The sequence below is a fragment of the Nomascus leucogenys genome, chromosome 12, assembly GCF_006542625.1.
Source record: "Nomascus leucogenys isolate Asia chromosome 12, Asia_NLE_v1, whole genome shotgun sequence".
Lineage (NCBI taxonomy): Eukaryota > Metazoa > Chordata > Mammalia > Primates > Hylobatidae > Nomascus > Nomascus leucogenys.
In genome coordinates, this window is record NC_044392.1 from 7,621,314 (window position 1) to 7,641,936 (window position 20,623).

Sequence of the window (20,623 nt, forward strand, 5' to 3'; positions counted from 1 at the left end):
GTGTAGAGAGCTGAGAATCTACCTATTTCTTCATTTCAACTGAACTCAGGGATAGGGATTTTCTCATTCATAAATATGTCCTGTGCTTAACAGAGGCCCTGGAATATAAGTGCTTTATACATATTTGTTGAATGAGTGAATTAATTAATGATCTTTAAGATTTATTTGGAGAAAGCATTATGCTAGCTTTAAGAGCTGAGCAGAACGATGGAAAGGATCAAGATAAACTGGAGGACCATCTGAAACGTTCCCCAGAGGAGAAAATCTACTGAGCGATGTGCTGGCTCCCAGAAGGCCCAACAGCCCTGTCATGGCCCACACACGGCAGGACTTAGGAGGAGCAGCAGAGGCCAAAGGAAGCCGGCCCAAGTAGGCGTCATGGCTCAGGTGCACAGCTAGACAAAACCGCATAGAACAAAGCCAAAGAGCCCAAAGGAAATGGAAATTACTGGATGTAATTTCCCAAGAGGACCTAAAGTCATCAAAATAGAAATTCAGAGTTGGGTCCTCACTTCAAGCTTGAAACTGTCTTTGAGAAGCGAGACAGGCAGCCCCATAGGGGACGAATACTGCGAAACACCAAATCGGCACCACAGCCACCTTGCCCGTAGAAACCAGGCTTGCTTTCAGTCCTTCTCTGACCCCATAAGCCAAATCTCGGCTTCAGTAATGTTTCCTTCTTCCAAGCAACCACAGGTAGCAGGAGAGACTGAGACCACAGTGGGCAAAGCTCCTGAAGGGGATGCCCTTCCAAAGCCTGCCTTGGCAGAACCTCTCATGCTCAAGGGCAGGAAGAGCACCCCCTCTTGAGGAAAAAGAAGCCGTCAATTCACTTTTTTTTTTTTTTTTGAGATGGAGTCTTGCTCTGTCGCCCAGGCTGGAGTGCAGTGGCATGATCTCGACTCATTGCGACCTCCGCCTCCCAGGTTCAAGCAATTCTCCTGCCTCGGCCTCCTGAGTAGATGGGATTACAGGCACATGCCACCACGCCTGGCTAATTTTTGTATTTTTACTAGCGACGGGGTTTCACCATGTTGGCCAGGCTGGTCTTGAACTCCTGAACTCGTGACTCACCTGCCTCGGCCTCCCAAAGTGCTGAGATTACAGATGTGAGCCACCACATCTGGCCTTTTTTTAAAAAAAATGAGGTCTTGCTATGTTGCCCAGCCCAGCCTGGAACTCCTGGGCTTAAGCCATCCTCCCGCCTCAGACTCCCAAAGTGCTGGGATTACAAGTGTGAGCCACCGCATGTGGCCTCAATTAACTTTTTATATTATTATAGATAAAGAATAATAGAAATGCACTCTATGAATAGCTAGATAATAATTAAAATAATAATTATATAGAATAATTATGCATAATATGAGAGATAAAGGTAGAGCGACAGCAGACTCTTGTTTAAGCAGACATGGGACTCTAATTTCCACAAATAAGTCATATGTAGACCAAGAGCACAGCTAAGCAGTTGTTGCCCCTGCCCTATAACCCAATAAAGAGGCTAGAATGAAGCACTAATAGCAACTACAACAAAATTATTATTTGTTCTCTGATAAGGATTAAATTGAACACTGCAGATCATTTCTTTGGCCACACGTCTTCAGACTTCTGGGAGCGGCATGCCGAAAGTTGTCCCTTCCAACGCAACTTCCAAATGGTCTCAGCAGGAATCTGAGCATTCTGATCACACATTTATTGGCTTCTTTTCAGTGTTTTATCACTTCGCTTAGTTTTAGAAAGTGTTTCCCCCCATTAGATGGGTAAGACTAAACTCTGGTATAGATGAGAACTCACACACACGAAAAAGGTGACCTCAACGTTCCTGAAGAATGCAAGGCTGTAGAACTGAATCAAAAGGGAAAAAAAGAGAAGGAGTAAAATGAAACAGGAGAGGGAGAGAGACAGTCTGGAAGGACACTAAGGTTTTAAATGTAGCTCTCTCTAGGATAATGAATGTTTTATGTTTCCCCTTTTGGTCTGTCTGCATTTCTACTTTTTCTTCAATGAAATGTTATTTTTAAATAGTGAAAAACATAATCAAAATTATTTTTAATGAAACAATTCAAATTAACAAGACCTAAATATTCTAAGGTAGGATTTCTTACATGCATAAACATTTTTTCCTGTTGTGGTTAAATACATATAACATAAATTTTACCATTTTAACCATTTTTAAGCATACGATTCAGTGGCATTAAGCACATTCACAATGCTGGGCAACCATCACCACCATCCATTTCCAGGAATGTTTTATCGTTCAAAACAGAAACTCTACCCATTAGATAAGAACTTTCCATTCCCCTCTTCCCTCATCCTTTGGTAATCTCTATTCTACTTTCTTTCTCTGTGAATTTGCCTATTCTAAGTACCCCATCCAAGTGGAATCATACAATATTTGTCCTTTGTGTCTGGCTTATTTCACTTAGCGTAATGTTTCCAAGGTTCGCCCATGTTGTAGCATGTATCGATGTATCAGAATGTCATTTCTTTTCTAAGCAGAATAATATTCCATTGTTTGTGTGTGTATATATATATATATAAAATATATAATGGATAAACAAAATGTGACATATATATGTCACATATATACATATATGTACATATACATATATATATATGTGTGTCACATTTTGTTTATCCATTCATCTGTTGATGGACATTTGGGTTGCTTTTACCTTTTGGCTATAGTAAATAACGTCACTGTAAACACTGAAATGCAAGCATCTGTGGAAGTCCCTGCTTTCATTTCTTTTGGGCATATACCTAGAGGTGGAATTGCTGGATCACACAGTAATTCTACGCTTCACTTTTTGAGAAGCCTCCTTCTGCTTTCCACAGAGGCTGCACCATTTTACATTCCCACAAGCAATGCACCAGGATTCCAATTTCTCCACATCCTCGTCAACACTTGTTATTTTCCATTTTTTTGATAGTAGCTTCCTAATGAGTGTGAAGTGGCACTCGTTGTGCTTTTGATTTACATCTCCCTCATGAATCATGATGTTGGCCATCTTTTCACCTACGTGTTGGCCATCTGTGTATCTGTTTTGGAGAAATGTCTATGTAAGCCCTCTGTCCACTTTTGAATTTTTTTCTTTGTTTGCTTGTTTGTTTTTAAGTTGTCGGAGTTCTTTACATATTCTGAACATTAATCCCTTATCAGGTACATGATTTGCAAATATTCTCTCCCATTCTGTGGGTTGTTTTTTCACTCTCTTGATAGTGTCCTCCGATGCATAAAGGTTCTCAATTTTCATGAAGTCCAGTTTATCTAATTTTTCTTTTGATGCTGTGCCTTTAGTGTCGTATGCAAGAAATCATCACCAAATCCAGTGCCATGAAGGTTTTCCTCTATGTTTCTTCAATGAATTTTATTCTTTTAATTCTTATGTTTAGGTCTTTGACCCACTTTGAGTTAACTTTTTATGTGGTATAAAGTAGGGGTCCAACTTCATTCTTTTTCATGTGAATATTCAGTTTTCCCAGCACGGTTAATTTAAAAGATTGTCCTTTCCCAGTCTGGGCGTGGTGGCTCATGCCTGTAATCCCAGCACTTTGGGAGGCCGAGGCAGGCGGATCACGAGGTCAAGAGATCGAGACCATCCTGGCCAACATGGTGAAACCCCGTCTCTACTAAAAATACAAAAATGAGCCAGGTGTGGTGGCGCTTGCCTGTAATCCCAGCTACTTGGGAGGCTGAGGCAGAAGAATCGCTTGAACCCAGGAGGCAGAGGTTGCAGTGAGCCAAGATCGCACCACTGCACTCCAGCCTGGGCGACAGAGCAAGACTCCGTCTCAAAAAAAAAAAAAAAAAAAAAAAAAAAAAAGAAAGACTGTCCTTTCCCAGTTGAATGGTCTTGGGCACCCATGTTGAAAATCTTACATGCTTCTTACATTGTGAATGGCCACAGATTTCAACGTACTCTGTAGCTAACTGTGAAAAATAAAATAGCAACACCTTACACTTGTATAGAGTGAAGGAAAGGTAATATAATTGTATGTTTATATAGTGCCTTATAATGTGCAGCAGCTTTGTGTAGATAAAACAATTCATGGATTTGGGAGTCAGGATCTCTGGGTTTGAATTCTAGCTTCTTTAATTCCTAGCTGCATAACCTCAGGCAAGCCACTTAACCTTTCTAGGTCTCAGCTTCCTCATCTGTAAAATGGGCATATCCTATCCACTTCATAGTATTGTTACGAGGATTAAATTAGATAATTCACATAAAGCACTTAATACAGTTCCCAACACATAGTAACTGTGTGGTACATGATAGCTTTTGCAATCATTAATCTTTAGCATCACATTGTAGACTGGCTTATATTCATTATTTCCTGTGGTTCCCACATTGATCCTGTAAGGTAAGCAGGATAATAACAGTAGTGTCATTATAGAAACAAGTAAGGTTGGGCTCAGAAGGTATCTTGCTAGACCAAGGCTATGTGGCGAGGAGGTGGCAGGACAATGTATGTGTTTTTACCACCACCCATAAAAGGGACACTATCAGAAATAAAGCAGGTTTTACGCAGAGGTCAGGTTCTTGGGCCAATGTTCCTTTTACTGACAAACTTGTCTGTCATCACTCTTTTTAAGACAGAGATGGTTTACTGTTTTCTACCTTTAACAACAACAAAAAAAGAAGCTATGGCACAGTGAGGGTCAGGGTCCTGTGTACGGCAGACCCAGAAATCAGGACAAGACCAGGAACAGACAACAGATGTCCCCTGTAGAGCTGAATTTCACAGAATCCATGGGCTCATCAGAAAATTCCTCCAGTAATTATAAAAGTCTTAAACGTGCGATAACAAATTCATGCAACACCACCTCCTGGCCACATAGACCGAATGAACCACTGTAGGTATGAACTGCTACAAGTGTGGGAACTTTCTGTCACTCCAGACTTCAGAAAAGATAAAAGACTGAACTAAAATGAATATAAAGATGGCTGTTTAAATTCATTAAAGAGATAGTTACACATGCTCTGAAAAGAGAGTTGTTAGGCACCTACCGTGGGCAAGATATGTCGGAGATGTGTGGATATAAAGATAATAATCTCTGAGAAGTTTCAAAACAGACGGAAAAAAATGCAAATAAGAAGGAACTTCAGGCCAGGCACAGTGGCTCGCGCCTGTAATCCCAGCACTTTGACTTTGGGAGGCCAAGGCGGGCTGATCACTTGAGGTCAGGAGTTCAAGACCAGCCAGGCCAACATGGCTGAAACCCTGTGTCTACTAAAAATTTAAAAAAAATTAGTTAGGCATAGTGATGCATGCCTGTAATCTATTCGGGAGGCTGAGGCAAGAGAATCTCTTGAACCTGGGAGGCAGAGGTTGCAGTGAGCTGAGATCGCACCACTGCACTCCAGCCTGGGCGACAGAGCAAGACTCCATCTCAGAAAAAAAGAAAAAAAACACTTCAATTTAAAGCAGCAAATATTAAGTGCCTTAACAGTTTCTTTTGGAACTTCTATCAAGCAATTTCTATCAACTGAGACAAAAGTCTTAAGTTCCCCCAAACCAATGTCCCATTGGTTACTTTCAACCAAAAAAACTGCCTGGTGGGTTCAGCCTCTCTGGAGGCCATCAGTATGCAAAACTTCTTCAATATTTTCAAGCAGTAAAGGGAAACACAGCCATCCTGATGTAATAATGGGATGGATGAGGAAGCTATAAATTTCTTTGGATTTACGATTTGGCTGTCTCCCTCACCTCCATCTGTGCCAAACCATACGGGGACACTCCTGATTAATCATCTGTGGAAAAAGTACATTACTGCAAGGTGCATGTTCTCACTCAAGTGCTTTCAACCAGACCCTGGGAAGTTGGTGAGAGGTTTTCAGGACAGGAGCTTCACAGAGGACATCATGCATTTGGCCTCTCCTGTACCTCACTGCTGTCTAAAACTGGAACGGAAAGAAATGCTTTCAGGATCAGGGAGAACAGAAAAGTGATGCCGGCTTGAGTGTAAACCTCAGTGTGTGGCTGGGCAGCTGTCAAGCAAGCCACCTGGACAGGTGACTCGGGGGGTGACACCTCACCTGGTCTGTCCTGAGAGACTTTAACCAGCCACCGGGGTAGGCTGATGTGGTGGAAAGAGGCGGGCTTTGGAGGAACGCCGGTTCACATTCTGGTTCTGCCACTTGATGTGTGAACCTCGGCAAGGTTTCAGTTTCCTTTTCTAAAAAGGACAGAACCCCTATTCTAGAGAGTGATTGCAGTAGTGAGCTTCTAAATTAGCTCCCATCCTGGAATTCATGCCCTTATATAATCTCTGCCACTTGGGTGTGAGCTGGACCTAGTGACTCACCTCCGATGAAAAGAATATGGCAAATATGATGGGACGTCGCTTCTAAGACTCGGACATAAGACTATGACTTCTATCTTGCTTGCATTCCCTCTTGGCCCTTTCCCCCTGCTGCTCTGATGAACAGGCTACCTTGCTGTGAGCTGCCCAATGGATAGGACCATGTGGCAAGGAACTAAGCACCACCTCCAGCCAACAGTCCACAAGGAGCTGAATCCTCCCAACAAACCCATGAAGGAGCTCAGAAACAGATCCTCCCCCAAGTCGAGGCTTAAGACGATATAGCACAAGCAACCCTTTGATTGTAGCTTACGAGAGACGCTGAGACAGAGGATCCAGCTATGCTACATGCAAATTACTGAGTCACAGAAACTATGAGATAATAAGTGGCTATTGTTTGAAACCACTAAGTTTGGGGATAATTTGTTATGCAGCAATAGATAACTAATACAGTAACACTGAGAATTTAATAAGGTACCATGTGCCATAGCTAGTCCATACATGCATGGTAGCTGTTATCATTAGCAGGAGATGGACTAACTGCCTTCCAATTCATTTGTAGAAAGATGGTGGCATGGAGGCTGGGAAAGGAGGGAAGGAGATGGCATTTTCCAGGAAATCACGAACTAAGCAGAAACTCAAAAGAGAAATACAACCAAGTGCCAACTATTTTTTGACAGGTGATCATCTCTCTTCTCCATAGTCCCAAAATATTTCCTTTGTGCCATGATTATAGAACCAGCATGGCTGGCCAGATACTGTGCCATTGTCCCTTTCTCCCTTCTCCTGTCCTCAAAGGTAGGGGTCATGCCTTCATTTTCTCACTCCATCACAGTGTCCAATACCATCCTTTGCTGATGAGAATAATGTGCAATTGTTCTTTTTCCCATTCTAAAAAATTTGGTAAATTTTCCTCCATTTTATTTCCTATTGGAATTCTCCTCTTCTCAAAGTCCAGTTCACAGGCATCCCTCTCTCCACAGTCTCCCCAACCTGTAGCTCTCCTTCAAGATTATTTACTCCTATGCTTCTCTGCAGATCAGCACTGCTGTTATCCAGCTCTTTATTAGAATTAGTGAATTAGTGTGTTGTAGTTATCTCTCCCTCTAGCTGACAGCCTCCAGAACAGCAGGGACAATCTGTCTTATTCATTCTTGGGAGCTACAGTGGCCACTCCAAGTTTGAAGTAGGTTCTCAGAACCAGTGACTGGAGGAATAAATTATTTCAAACTGTTCTCTGAGATTTGAATAAACAAATCTCTGAGGACAAAATGAGGGGGAAGAGCTCAGAGGACAGGTCACAAATTGCAACAGACTTTTTCAAACCCACTAGGGGCCACCGAGTCCCTTCCAAGCCAACCAAGTTTAAGAACCTGTGGGATCTCGCAGGTTTCTTTTCCAAGCATGTTGTAGCTCCCTCCTGGCACCATTCCCAGGGCAAAGAAAATGGAGGTGTTAACATTGCACCCACAGTGAAAGGAAGACCAGGTTGGAGAACACAAACATACATTGTTAGAAACATAATTCAAGAGGGTACAACGAATAAGAACTTCTGGAATTCATTACCAAAGTCAAAGCCCAACCCATGTTCCCCTGACCCCTTCCCTGGCTCCAGTACACAATTAATCAGAACCCTAGTCCAACAGGAATTGCACCTCCACACAGAACATGGTTCTGTGCTAAGAAGAGCAAAGCCTCTGGTGATTTCGTGGTTCTCCCAACTTCCTTCTTTTGCAACAAGACAGGGGCAGCCAAAGACGCCATAAACCGGTGGGGAGGGGGAGTGCCAGGGATGAGGCTTGACAGCATTATCGCCATTAATGAAGATGAAGTGGGGCAATCACTCCTGAGAACCTGCTCACCAGAATGCCCACTGCCTTAGCAACTCCTCCTTCCTGAGGGTCATCTCAACTTGCAACTGGCCCAGCCCCGGGTTGAGGGAGGACTCCATGACTCAGTTCCTGGACCTAGGACGTAGGCCCTGGAGGCACCAAGTAAACCACAGATAGGCCTGAGCCTGGGCCTCGCTGCTTTAGATGCCTTCGTTTTGAAGCATTGGTCAGCATCCACCTGGTGGCAACTGGTAAGAATAACCCACTCAAGCTGGTGACTGGTCATCGCCTTTCTGCTTGGCAGTGGTTACTCAGCATCTACCTGCTTGCTTGATGGTGGTTGGTCAACATTTGTCTGCCTGGTGGTGATTGGTCAGGACCTAACTTCTTGGCTAGGACCTACCTACTGGGCAGTTGTTGGTCAGTATCTACCTACTTGGCAGTGGCTCGTCAGTACCCATGCCTACTTGGTAGCGGTCAGTACCTGCCTGCCTGGTGGTGGGTGGTCAACACCTGTGTGCCTGGTGGTTCTTGGTCAGCTCCTGCCTGCCTGGTGGTGCTTGGTCAGCTCCTGCCTGCCTGGTGGTGCTTAGTCAGTACCTGCCTGCCTGGTGGTGGTCGGTCAGCACCTGCCTGCCTGGTGGTGTGTGGTCAGCACCTGCCTGCCTGATGGTTCTTGGTCAGCTCCTGCCTGCCTGGTGGTGCTTGGTCAGTGCCTGCCTGCCTGCCTGGTGGTACTTAGTCAGTACCTGCCTGCCTGGTGGTGGTTGGTCAGCACCTGCTGCCTGGTGGTGTTTGGTTGGCTCCTGCTTGCCTGGTGGTGCTTAGTCAGCACCTGCTGCCTGGTGGTGCTTGGTCAGCTCCTGCCTGCCTGGTGGTGGGTGGTAAGCACCTGCCTCCCTGATGGTGCTTGGTCAGCACCCTCCTGTTTTGTGCTCAGCACTCATCTGGTGGACCCAGTTGGCCAGTGCTGTCCATGAGCAGGCCTGTGAATTAAGTGAGGACACTTGTCATGGAGATCTAGGTCTGGAAGAAGGGTGGAGCAAAAGAAGAAAGGAACATTCATTCCATCCTTTACATTTCATGGGCATTTTATCACCTTTTTTTCTTTGGATCTTTACCAAAACTCTATCAAATACATGCAGCCAGCCCACATTTACAAAGACATTCATTCATTCATTTAACAGATGTTTGGGGAGCACCAATTCTGGGCCCAACTCTTGGAAAGTTCTGGGGAGAGATGAATAAAATGCAACACTTGCTCTCAAAATGCACAGACTCCAGTAGAGACAAGGACATCATCGTGCCTATCCTAATAACAGCTAACATTACAGTGCACTTCTACACACAGGGCACAGTTCTGAACACTTTATGGCCAATAGTTCATTTAATCCTCACAAAAACTCGTTGAGATAAATAGTATTATCTCCATTTTACAGATAAGAAAACTGAGTCCCATAAAGTTAAACTAAATTCCCCAGGTTCTCACAGCTAACAAATGGCAGTGGTAGAATTTGAACCCAGGAGGACTGGTCTAAAGCCTACACCTTTGGGCCTTATAGTCTAGCCATCTAGATAATCAAGGCCAGTGTGACATGTTGAGTATAAACTTAGAAATGTCCACCTTGCTATCGTGAAGAAGACTAGGTGTGTCAGGAGGGAGGAGAATCTGGGAGAGGAGCTAATTTAAACAAAGCCTCTCCAGAGCCCAAAAGACTCCTATCACTTCCATCTTTAAGGCTTTGGTATGTTAAAATAAATACATAATGTCAAAGTGATAAAATGTTGGTGTATTTTAAATGTTTATATTTAACAAACGATTTTGATGCATATGTGATATAATGCAATTATATCATAATTGATATATCACATAATTGTCATTGTGATATTCACAAAAAAATTCCAACATTACAATAACATATTGATTCAGTGTGCATTTCAGGTGTGATGGTCCTATAACAGAGAACAGACCACATTCCAAGAAGACATACTCCTCTTTCAGTCCTGTCAATGTATTTCTGTGACTGGGTGAAAGTTTTCACTTGGAGGTAATGTCAAAAATTTACATTTCTCGTCCTCTGTGATTGATGGTCTGGGCGATAAATGGCCTTCCAGGTCTCCTGTGACTGGCCTTGACTTTTAGCAATGTCATGAAGTCCAAGAGGCAATGCAATGCACAGCAGCACTGCACGGATTCAAGTCTCAGTTCTGTTGCTTACTAGCTGTGTAATCTTGGGCAGGTCATTTAAATGATCTTTGCCTCAGTTCCCCATTCACAAAACAGAGATAATAATATTATCTACCTTCTAGATTTGCTGTATTAAATATGTGATTAGTATAGAAGGAGATGTACACGCAAATTTATTCCTCAAACATCTATTATCCTACCCTGAGCCATGTCCCATGCATGGCCTTAGGAGGTACAAAGATGAGTACAACAAGAGATCAGCTCTAGAGCAACGGTACAGTCTAGTAGGAAGTCAGACTATGCAATGCGTTCCTTTGGAGCAGCTGATCCTAACCCTGCCTGTGAGACTATCTGTTGGATGGCAGAATCCGAGCTCCAGTCTGGCTGCTCCCCAACTCCGAGTGAGGTGAGTGGAAGAGTAGGAAGTCACCATGTGGTAGGGTCACCACACCACATAATATGCCACGTGACTCGGAACTCAGGCCCTACTAGCAAGCTGCTCTGACACTTTCTAATTGCTTCAAAGGCCTGATGCATTTGGCTTATAGACTGTTCTCACTCCTTAAAATTATATACAATCCCATATTCTACCTTGGAATTAAATTTAACTTAGCGAATTTTTTAAAGCCACACTTTTTATCAATTGCAGGAAATTTGGGGAGAAAAAAAACCAAATGGAGAAAATTGAAATCACCCATCACCCCACCACCCAGAGGCAACCACTGTTCACTTCCTTCCAATCCTTTCTGTATACATTTTTAACACAGTTGAGATCATACTGTATAATCAATTTTGTATCTTGCTTTTCAGAAATGTGAATTTAAAAGTCAAGCACCCAAGAACCTCAGCTATCTCATCAACACTTCAGATGCCTCAGAAACACATTGGAATTTTTAAAAATTGATTCTGCAAATCTCCCCCTTCCACTTCTCTTCTGACCACGTGGGGTTCGCAGCAGAATACACATGATATAGACGCATTCCCTGAAGTGTAATAGATTTGAATTGCACACAAGTTGGAGAATGAATGTCTAAATAATTAGGAGGTTAATTAATCTAAAATATTGGAGGATGAAAGAAATTTGAAGCTACAGATTCGACAGAGGTCTTCACAACTGTCTTGCTAATGAAAATAGAGGGAAGTAGGAGACTGAGGCAATTGAGGATGGTTCAGAGCCTGCTGGCCACAGTTGACCACGCCCAATGTGCATCTGGCTCTTTCCAACCTATTGACTTGACTATATGGTTCTTGTGGTCAAGAGTCCTCCTGGCAACCCGGGCAGGGTGGTTCACGCCTGTAATCCCAGCACTTTGGGAGGCCGAAGTGGGCAGATTACCTGAGGTCAGGAGTTCGAGAACAGCCTGGCCAACATAGTGAAACCCCATCTCTACTAAAAGTACAAAAAAAAATTACCCAGGCACGGTGGTGTGTGCCTATAATCCCATCTATTCAGGAGGCTGAGGCATTAGAATCACTGGAACCCGGGAGGCAGAGGTTGCAGTGAGCAGAGGTCATTTCACTGTATTCCAGCCTAGGTGACAGAGCAAGACTCTATCTCAAAAATAAAATTACGTTAAAGAAATAGAGGCCTCTCCCCTGGCATCTCGTGCAGAAATGTTAAGAAAGAGGCTAAGTGTTCAGCTGCTCTAGCCAGTCAATCTAGGTTCCAATTCAGGCATTGCTGCCTATTAATTTTTTGACCGTGGGCAAATTATTTCATCTCTCTGAACCTCAGTCTTCTCATCTATAAACAGGGATATTAATAGCGCCTATCTCATAGTGTTGTAATGATTAATTCAGCTCATATACTTAAAAGATTCCAAACACATAGTAAAATCTTAGTAAATCTTAGCTCTTACTAGCTGGGAAGCAATGTATTCTAGAGCAATGGCTTTCTCATATTTTTTGACTATGACTGCAGTAAGAAATATAGCTTACATCATGACCCAGTACATAAAAATATACGTCATTGTGTATATGTATATACACATGTGTACATAAACATACACACACGCAACGCAAACGCACATATATATCTCATTAAATGCTAGTTATCCTTGCCTATGTAATGCCATCATATTTTCCATTTTAGCCTATTTCACTTTTTATCTTTTGAAGGCACATGATCAGATCTATGTCATCTTTGAAAGTACTAGCTGCAACTCACTAAACGGATTTCATGACTCACTACTGAATCTCAGTCAGCAGTTCAAAAGATTCTGGCTTAATGGAAAGCATATAGATCTTGGTGCAAGAAAAACCTGGGGTCCAGTCTCAGCTTTGCCACTTTTTACCTGTGTAACCACAGGTGGAGTTTTATTGTTCGTTGAATCTGATCTTCAGTTTCCTCATCTGTAAAATGAAGATAGTGTTCATCTTACCGGATTCTAACATGGCCTAGGACCAGGCACTTAGTAGGTACTCAGTAAGCTGTAGCTGTCGTGATTTATCTGCCTTGCTATGCAGATGAGACCCTGAGACAATCTTGCCTCCATTACCAATGCCTTTGGGACCTCCAAATGCAATTACCACGAGGCTTTGTCTCAGGACCTGGTATGGAAGCAGCTTCGAGGTCTGTGATGCCTTCGCTTAACAGCATGCTTCCAAGTCCTGCTATTTGGATTTGATTTTTTAAAGTACTTCCTTTATTTTAATTCAGACCCCAGGGACCTGGAGAGTACACCGCTGCTTTTTCCCAATAAGAATCAGACCAGCAATAAGCATATTGCATCTGAAATGGTGAAGCTGGGCGCGCCTTCAAAGGGCACGCATTACGACTTGGCTCACTCCCAGCCTGGATTAGAGCGTCAATTTCCCTGAAGGAAATGGGAAGTCCTGCCACACAGTCTTGCAGGCTGGTCGGCTGTAAGAAAACTTGGCTTTAACCAACTGCTTTATGACGGGGCCAGTGAGGCACTAAGAGGAGAAAGAGAATGTCCGAGGTACACAGCGTATGAGTGGCAAATTGGGACTTAACGCCCTACAACTCATACCTCATCTTGGAAATCTGAACAAGAAGGAATTATCCAAGAGGGTCAGCCCTCTTGTTCTCCCGCGCCTGACCATAAGGGAGCTCCTCTTTGCTCAACAGGACTTAGTTATCAGAGGCATTTTCATTCCTGGGGAGGACAATTTCAAGACTGATAATCTTACACAAACAATTTCAGTAGTTAAAATTTTTTTTAAATACGTATCACTCACTAGATGCCAGGCATCATTTTAACGGTTTAACACATCTTCATTCGTTAATTTTCTCAGCCCTATGAGATAAATCCTATTATCCCTGGTTTTAGGAGTATATTAGAAAAACAGAGGCACAAGGGGATGAAGTGATTTGCCCGAATTCCCATAACTAGGAAGTAACAGATCTGAGATTTGAACCCAGGTAGTCTGGCTCAGGTCTGTAACCTTAAATGCCACAGCCCCCTGGGACTAGCATGAGTAGCTAACACAAGGTCTGGGCTACAATGGCCTATGCAGCTCTCTACCTGTGCCCAGAGCTGTCTTTTCTAGAAGCTGCAAGGACAAAAACTGTGAAGGACCCTCCATTCTGAAACAGTACAAGAGCCAACTATCCTGAGAGGAAAGAAGTGGTTTGTTTGTTAATGGTACCCTCCTGTTTGAGAGCGGGGTGATGGCTCCTGACCCATTCATCGAACATACATTTTCTTTCTTTTCTTTTCTTTCTTTTTTCTTTTTTCAAATGGAGTCTCATTCTGTCACCCAGGCTGGAGTGCAATGGTGCAGTCTCAGCTCACTGCAACCTCTACCTTCCAGGTTCAAGAGAGTCTCCTGCTTCGGTCTCCTGAGTAGCTGGGATTACAGGCGTGTACCACCACACCCCGCTAATCTTTGTATTTTTAGTAGAGACAGGGCTTCACCATGTTGGCCAGGCTGGTCTCAAACTCCTAACCTCAAGTGATCCACCTGCCTCGGCCTCCCAAAGTGCTGGGATTACAGGCAGAAGCCACCACGCCCAGCCAAACACACGTTTTCTAAAGACCATGCCAGGCACATGGCGGGGCTCTGAGGACTCAAAGATGCACACAATCTCTGCCCTCAAGTAGGTAACAACCTAGGAACCAAGAGGTTGGCAATGACCCTTTTGAAGCTCTTGCTGTGGGTCAAACACGGTGTTCAGGGCTTCCTACACACAACATCACTGTCTCCTTCTATTGAGTCTGACATTTGCTACAGTTTGAATGTCGCCTCCAAAACTCAGGTTGAAATGTGATTGCCATTATTATGATGTTCAGAGGTAGGACCTTTAAGAGATTAGGTCGTGAGGGCTTTGCCGTCATGAATGGACTAATGCCATTATTGAGGGAGTGGGCTACTTGTCTCAGGAGTCCAGCCCGTTTCTCTCCCGAGCACGCTCTCTTGCCATTTGATGCCTTCCGCCATGTTATGATGCAGCAAGAAGGCAGATGTGGCCCCTCAATCTTGGACTTCTCAGCCACCAGAACTGTGAACCAAATAAATTACATTCTTTGTAAATAATCCAGTCTGTGGTATTCTGTTATAGCAGCAGAAAATGGATCAAGGCACTATTAATACCCCTTTTTGTAACTGAAGTCAAAGTGGGTGAAACTAGGATTTAAACCTAGGTTTGCCTGACTCCAAAGCTTTTATTCTCAACCACAAAATCATACCCAGTTCCCACCCCAGGGAGCAGAAATCAGCTAAGTGGATATTGCAGTTACTACCCCAACATCCAGCCCACCCATCCTCTATTGTAAAATAGCCTGTGATGTGGTGGGGAGAGTTCTTTGTCTAAACTAATCTAGAATATGTCATTCTCTTCCATGGTGAATTGGTTCATAAACCAGATTTAAGCCAGTTAGTATATGGCATGAACACGTGCACATGAGTTGATCTGGAGTAATCTAATCAGAGAGAAGCTCTGGCCTATCTTCTGATCATTGCAGGAAGGGTTATTGTTTATTCCGTTGTAAATGTACGTGGCAAGTACGAAGCCCCAGTTGCTGTTGGCCACCATCTTGCAACCAATCAGAAAGCCAGACTGAGGATGGAGCCAGCTCTTAGAAGAGTACAGAGGGGAGACCAGAGCTGAGAAACAGAGGCAGAGCCCTGAAAACAATGCCTGAAGCTTACATGACCTACTTCTCAATTTATTTATGTGAGTCAAGATGTCCTCTTTAATGTTGAAGTCAGTTTACTTACTTGCAGATGAGAACATCCTAACTAATATATGAGGTGTTTGGGAGAGATTGAGATTTATGAAGTTCACAATCATCCTAAACTTCTCATCTATTTGCCAAGTAAATACAACAAAACTGCCAGATAATTCGTAAGTGAAAAAATATACAGATTTGGCTGATAAAATTCTTTAAAAGAATTTTAATTCTCCAAAACACAATATAAAAGTAACTAAAGAACATGCAACAAACTACAAAACATATTTGCTCCCCATTTGACAATTAAGAAGTATATCTCCATGAATTTGTATAAACTAATAAGAAAAAGAAGAGCACCTCTATAGAAAAGACATGAGCCAGGGCATAAGCATGTCTTCAACTGGAAGAAAGAAATGAATAAATAAAAGTGTATTCCAACAGTGTGATATCTTGATGTTCACCTGTTAGATGAGCGAGGAGTAGAAGAAATGATAATACTCAGAGTTGGAGAGAATGTAGAAAAACTCACACTCTCATGCCCTTTGGATTAGGTGCAAATCTGTACCACCTCTCTGGGGGACAATCTAGCAATAGGTATAACAATTTTTAAAATATGCATATAGGAGTGGGGCATGGTGGCTCATGCCTGTAATACCAGCACTTTGGGAGGCCAAGGCAGGCAGATCACCTGAGGTCAGCAGGTGGAGACCAGCTTGGCCAAAATGGTGAAACCCCATCTCTACTAAAAATGCAAAAATTAGCTGGGCGTGGTGATGGGTGCCTGTAATCTCAGCTACTTAGGAGGCTGAGGCAGGAGAACTGCTTGAACCTGGGAGGCGGAAGTCACAGTGAATAAGTCGCAGTGAGTCAAGATGGCAACACTGCACTCCAGGCTGGGTGACAAAAGCGAAACTCCATCTCAAAAAATAAAAAATAAAAATAAAAATATACATACCATTAGAATCACCTACTTCTCTTCTTGAAATTTCATCTAAGGAAATAATACAAATAGTATGCAAAACTTATATATTTGAAGATATTCACTGCATTTTTTTGGTAATAATGAAAATTAGAAATAATAAAAATATTTTACAGTAGGGGAATTGGTAAAATAAATTGTGGCCGTCTCATATAATGAAGTTCCATGCTGCTATTTTAACAGACAATATAGATATATAAAAAATGAATGATACACTGCTTAGTTATAAAAGCAGCTTGCAAAACAAATATATACAGGTTGAGTATCCCAATGCAAAAATACAAAATTTGAAATACTCTAAAACCTAAACTGAGCACTGAGAGATGCCACAAGTGGAAAATTTCACACCCAATCTCATGTGATGGGTCATAGTCAAAATGCATTGCCTCATGCACAAAATTATTGAAAATATTGTATAAAATTACCTTCAGGCTATATGTGTAAGGTGTATATGAAACATAAATGAATTTTGTGTTTAGACTTAGGTCCCCTACCCAAGATATCTCGTGTATATGTAAATATTCCAAAATCTGAAAAAATCTGCAAGAGTCCCCTGCTTTACCCACACTGGTCACTGCTACAAATCTGAAACCTTTCTGGTCCCAGGCACCTCCAACAAGGGACACTCAACCTGTATTTATTGTATGTATTTTATATATATGATAAAAAATATTTTATCTCTGTTTAAAATTGGAAGCATGTAAAAACAGAAAGCATTATTCTAAAAGTGTTTTTTACAATTTAAAAAAAACTACTCCTGGAATAATGAATGAGCAAGTTACTGTGGCTTGTGGAAACCCGTGCTGGTGTGATCTGTAGCCTGGAAGCATCAGGCTTGCTGAACAGGGTGTGGCTGATCCCCACAGGGGATGGGAAATGACCCTATCAGAGGCCATGTCATGTTGTGAGACGCGTGTCTCATGGGAGGAAGGTCACTCGCCACCCCGCTGAACGAGCTTCAGGTGCCCATAGCAAAAGGGAATCTGGAAGGAAAAGCACAGCAAGAGCGAGGAGTGTCACCTCTGAAGCTTTTCAAAAGAGCTGCAGTTTCTCAAAAGTCGTTACAATAAATCCTAATGATAAATGATTTTTGTCATAACTCCATCATAGATCAGAAAAGATCTCCTAACAAATATAAATGTAATATACATTTTTATAATTACATAATACTTTTAAGATATTTTGCTAATTCTCAGTGTGAAAATTCATAAAGAAAATGCCATATTGTGTTTGCATCACTGAATGGATAGGTTTTATGTAAGTTTATTTTTTTCCATTTTCTGGTAAAAAGTGACATTTTTGCCAAATACAATATGATGACATTTGTAATGTATACATCAATAGATTCACAGGACATATTTACATTAAATTGTTTTACCTTTTATTGTTTCTTACCACATACTACATATCATAGCTTCCATTTTGGTGTAATTTTCCATCATTGTGTTCCTTTGAAGTTAAAAATCTAAATCTCAGAAATATTGTTAATGTAAAATAAGTCAGAATCTAGACCTTCTAGGTGTCTGATCTGTGTGTGTGTGTGTGTGTGTGTGTGTGTGCTCATGCATGTCAAAATATTAGCAATGGCTGTCTGTGGGTGGTTGGATTATGGGTAATTTACATTATTATTTTTTTCTTTTTTTTAACTTGCCAGCATTTTCTAATATTTTTCATGCTGTTCATACTAGGAGTAAAAATTCAGGTTAACATACTCAGATATTTATGAAATGTTATTTTCTTTATATTTTTCCTGTGAGTTTAACTCCTGCTCTAGCTGCTCTTCCTCTGTGGCAGAAAATCTTATTTAAATCAGAGTCTCCACCCTCATTTTCCCAGGTTCTCTCAGGGCTTACAAAGTACTAAGCCACGAGAGGGCAAGAGTCCTCTGCTTTACCCACACTGGTCACTTCTACAAAAACCTTGCCTGGACCACACTCCCCTCCAGGACTGGCTCCCTGCAGTGTCTTCCACGACGCCCTACTGGACCAGGGAGATCTCCGCAAGGATCTCTCAGGCCCCCTCCCCTGTCTCCCTGGGCCACCACTTCTAGTCAACTGCTCCCTTCATGCAGGAAAATTCTATAAGATTTGCCTTCTCCCAGGCTTTGCTCAGAAGCAAGGCAAGAATCCTCTCTGTTCTTGAATCTCCCAATCTGAAATTGTTGTTACCTCCACCACTCCTAGCACTCAGTCTGTGTGGGATGAAGGGCAGGGCACCGAGTTCCTTCCACCCCTAGGTCACTTAGCACTTTTGCTTTATCTCTGTTCCACTCCCCCTTTGTCCCCAAACTGCTTTCATCCAGCAAATTTTATGTAGTCCCAGAGGAGTGTGCGTGCAGGGATTTAAAAAAAAAAAAAAAAAAAGAAAGAAACTGGCTCTAAACAATCATGTATGCTTCTAAATCTTTTGTTTGTTTCTGTAAGTGAAACCTCAAGAATTCGACTCATCTGTTCTCCAATTATTGTGTCACATGTCCAATTACATACACATTTAGTTAATTTAAACAAATAAGTAAATAAAAACAGAAAACAGCAAAGTTCGTTCTTGCTCTCCTTTTATCTTGCACGATTATTGTGAGACTCAAGTAAAATAACAAATGTGAACAATAATTCAATACTGCTCTGCTAATGTATCAGGTAGTATTCTTGGTGCTTTGCCTGTATTAATTCTGCAAACCCTCAAAATAACCCTTAAAGTAGATACTATTATTATTCTTACTTTATAGATGGATAAACTTAGTAGATGAGCTGAAGAGAGATTATGTAATCTGCCCAAGGTCACCCTGCTTACTAGTACCAGAGCCAGGATTCAAATCCAGGAGTTGGGCTTCAGGGTCTGTACACCTCCAGATTGATAAACTTAACCTGTTTATGATGCTATGTGCTAATGAGAAGTGAAGCATCTTTCCAAAGGTCACCCAGATAATTTGACAGGTTCAAACCTGGGACTAGATTCCAGTTCTTCCAGTTCCAAGTCCATCTTTTTCTTTTGCATTTCTGATTTTTGAGATTGACAGAGCTGATGATTTTGCAAACCAAAGCCAGTGCAAAACTCCCCATCACTTCCACACGGGATGTCTGGGAGAGCTTTGCTCTGATTTGTGAGTGTAATCCATAGTGTGACTGTCATTGCTTAAGATTCTTAATAGACACGATTGTCAGGTCCAGCTCTCAGGTTCAAAAAGAAAAACTGTTCAAGAACAAGACAGGGAAGGAGAGACTTAGCAGCTACAGCCAATGGGAAAATTCTCAGCAGAGATTTTCACTGACATGGAGCTAAGAATGAGTCAGCATTCTAGGTGGGGGTTCTTAGATGCTCCTGGGTTATATTGACACATGTTTCCTGGTGTCTTAAACAAGGGATGTGAGGGTCCTGCTCTCATCTGTCACTGGAGCCTAGGCTCATTTCGGGACTCTATACTTCAAGGACAGCACAACCAGCCACAGCCCCTGAGACGGGCTGCAAGTTTGATGAGAGAGGGTTAGAAGCTGTGTCAAAGGAAGAAGAAAGAAGGATCTGAACTGGGCTCTTATGGATGGAAAAGTACACAGTTCAGGGGCATGACTGCTGTTTTCAAAACTCTGAAGGGCTGTCGCAGGAAAGACTGAGAAGACTTGGGCTGTGAGGCCTAAAAGCGCAAACCTAGAGTCAAGAAGTGGAAGAGAGAGTGAGAGTGAAATGGGAATTCAGAGACAGAACTCAAATAAGGTGCTTAGGAGCACAAGCTTTGGAGTTAGACAACTTGGATTTGGATCTCCACTGAGTTGTTCCTTAGCCCCTCTGGAAGCATCAGCTTCCTTGTCTGTGGAACAGGAATAATAGTACACCTGCCTCAGAGAGTTCTTGGGAGCATTGACTGAGACAAGCCAGGTAAGGTGCTGAGCACTGGACACATGGAAGTGCCCTATAAATGGTCTTTGTAATAATTATTATTATCAGAGTGTTACTGTTACTTTTATTGCCAGAGCTGTTTAGCAATAGGTTGTGTGCAGATGGTAGCAAGCACCCCTACTCCTACAGATCCGTGTAAGCGGGGGTTCTAAGACTCAGCACTCAGTGAAGATGTGATGAAGTAGATTCAAGCCTTGAGGTGGAAGAAGGACTAAAGAATCTCCAATTATTTGGAATGGAGATTCCATGAATTCTGCCTCTTTCTGCCACGAGCCGGAAGTGCCCTTCAGAGGA